The following is a 2,620-nucleotide window of genomic DNA, read 5'->3' on the forward strand; positions in this document are numbered from 1 at the left end:
GGGCCCGCTCGTTCTCTCGCTGCCGCCGCTGCCACAGCAGCTCCGACGGCCCCCGGCGCGACCCCCTCCCCTCGGCCTCGGCCCCGCCAGCGCGCAGCCGCAGAGGCCGGCGCGGAGGGGGCGCTGTGCGGCGCGAGCCTGTCCACACGGACAGCGTGGGGCGGGGGCCGCGGGCCGGGGATCCCGGGTAGGGGGCGGGGGTCCCCAGGGCCGAGGGGAGCCGGGACGGCCCGAGGCCCGCGGAGTCCCAGAAGACTGGGGAGGGGACGACGGGGCTGTGCCAGGAGGGAGAGGGTCTGGGGGCCGAGGTGGCGAGCCCGGGCTTGGAGAGGATCCCGAGAGAGGAAGGCGGTAGTGGAGGTGAGAGTCAGCGTCGCCGCCGCTGGGGCCTTCGTTGCAATATTCTCAGGCCCAAACCTGAGCAATTGTTAGGCCTCTCGGCCCTCAGGTTTTCGAGGTATCTTCAGCGGGAGGGAGGGAGGTAGTTCCTCCATCCCCGCTTAGCGTTTTGATCCATTATTCTCTTAGGGCGTTATATTCAGCTTTGAGAACATTTATTCAGATGTTTGAGAGCCTGTTATGCAGCAGGAACTATTGTAGGTGTGGGATAGAGCAATAACCTAGCAGTGGAAGTCTCAGAGATTACATTGTAGAGAGGGGGACGTGGAACAAACGCATACACTGTAGAAAAAAAAGCAGTTGATGCAGTAACAGTTAAACAGATTTAAATGATACTCTCCCCATTCTTCAAAATGTTGTAGTCCATCTCCTTCTAGTTTTCCTCTTGCCTTTTTGTTTGCTTCTATTGTGGGATGGCCACCAGGTAATTCACAATTATTACCCTGTTGTAGGATAGAAGCTCCCAAGGTCTGTGATGCTTCTGGAAAGTGATTATTTATTCAAAAAGGATTGTTATGCCACAGCTGGCACAAGGCTAGACTAGGAATATAATGGTGGGGAGGAGAGGCAGGGTTCCTTTTCATGAAGCTTACAATCTGGTAGAGAAATTTTTTTGTTTTTAAATCAATTAATTTTGCTGTGTGGAGAACTGAACCCAGAGGCTTACTTTTGTTAGCATTCTATCACTGAGCTATTCGGCCCGCCATGAAGACGATAGAATCTGATATACTGGTAAAGATACCAACTACAATAAGGACTATTGAAAAGAACTATATGCTACTGAGAGGGAACCTTATGGTGATGAGCACGGCTAGAAAATCACTTAACTTTTCCCTGAAGAGAGAATTGAATGGAGAAGATCAGTTGGTGCATTGGAACACCATGTGCAAAGGCCCTGAGGCAATATAGGGAATGAAAGGAAAGGCATAGAGCTAAAAATGAGAAAGTAAGGCTGGAGAACAAAGTTTCATAGGAAACTTTGGAGTGCTGACTGTTAATAGTTTGCTGGAGCTGTAATAACAAAATGCCAGAAATTTGGTGGCTTAAAACAACAGAAATTCTTTTTTCTTACAGTTCTGGAGGTTAAAAGTCTAAAATCAAGGTGTCCACAGAGCCATATTCCCCCAGAAGGCACTAGAAGAGAATCCTTTCTTCTTCTTTCAGTCTCTGGTAGTCCAAGACATTCCTTGACAATAGCTGCATAGCTCTAGTCTCTATCTTTGTCTTCATACCACCTTTACCTCTGTTTTCTCTCTTTTTACTTATATGAGGATGCTCGTCATAGAGTTAATCCAGAATGATCTCATCTATAACTTAATTATGCCTTCAAAGACCCTTTTTCCAGACTAGGGATTATAATTTGGACATTCTTTTTTTGAAGGTCTCTATTTAGCCCAATGCATTGACTTTGCACATAAATGAAACTTAATTTGCTGATTGGCCAGTTAGGCTATATATTGTTAAGTAGAGGAAAAATAATTTGCTAGCCTCTATGTAAATTATGAACCTAATTAGTTAAAAGCCTGTTTATCTGTATGTTATGTGTAAATAGAATTTTCATGTGAAAGCATCATAGTTTGATTTTTACTTTCTTTTGCTTACCTTTTGAAACTTTCAGATTATTGCTAAAGTGCTTTTATAATTAGAAAAAAACAAAACAAAACAACCACAAAGTGCTTTACAGTTAAAAAGAAAAAAAAATCTAGGAAAATGTGAAAAGACTGGGTGGCCAGGCCTGGTTTCTTAAGCCTAAATCCCCACAGTTTGGTAGGCTGAGGCAGGTGGATCACAAATTCAAAGCCATTCTTGGCAATTAAGCAAGGCCCTAAGTAACTTAGAGAGACTCTGTCTCAAAAAATAAAAAGGGCTGGGGATGTGGTCCAGTGGTTAAGCACCTCTAGGTTCAATTGCTGGTATAACCACACACATCCCCCCAAAAAAGGCAGTGTAGATGGCATCTCTGATAGGATCTCTGTCCCTATAGATGAAGTATCTGAGGAAAGAGTCAGACTGTGAAAGGAAGTTCCATTAGAAACTTGAAATGTAAAGATAGTTGTAACTGATTTAAAAGTTGTGGAACCATAATTATTTATATTACATTAAAATGTCTGCTCTTCCTATATTCAGATATGATTTGAGGCAAAAAAAAAAAAAAAAAGTTAGTGGGAGCAGCTACAGATGTGGCTCAGTGGTTAAATGTCCCTGGTTTCAATGCATCGAA

Source organism: Spermophilus citellus (assembly GCF_964194105.1).
Source record: "Spermophilus citellus genome assembly, chromosome: 5".
NCBI classification, from domain to species: domain Eukaryota; kingdom Metazoa; phylum Chordata; class Mammalia; order Rodentia; family Sciuridae; genus Spermophilus; species Spermophilus citellus.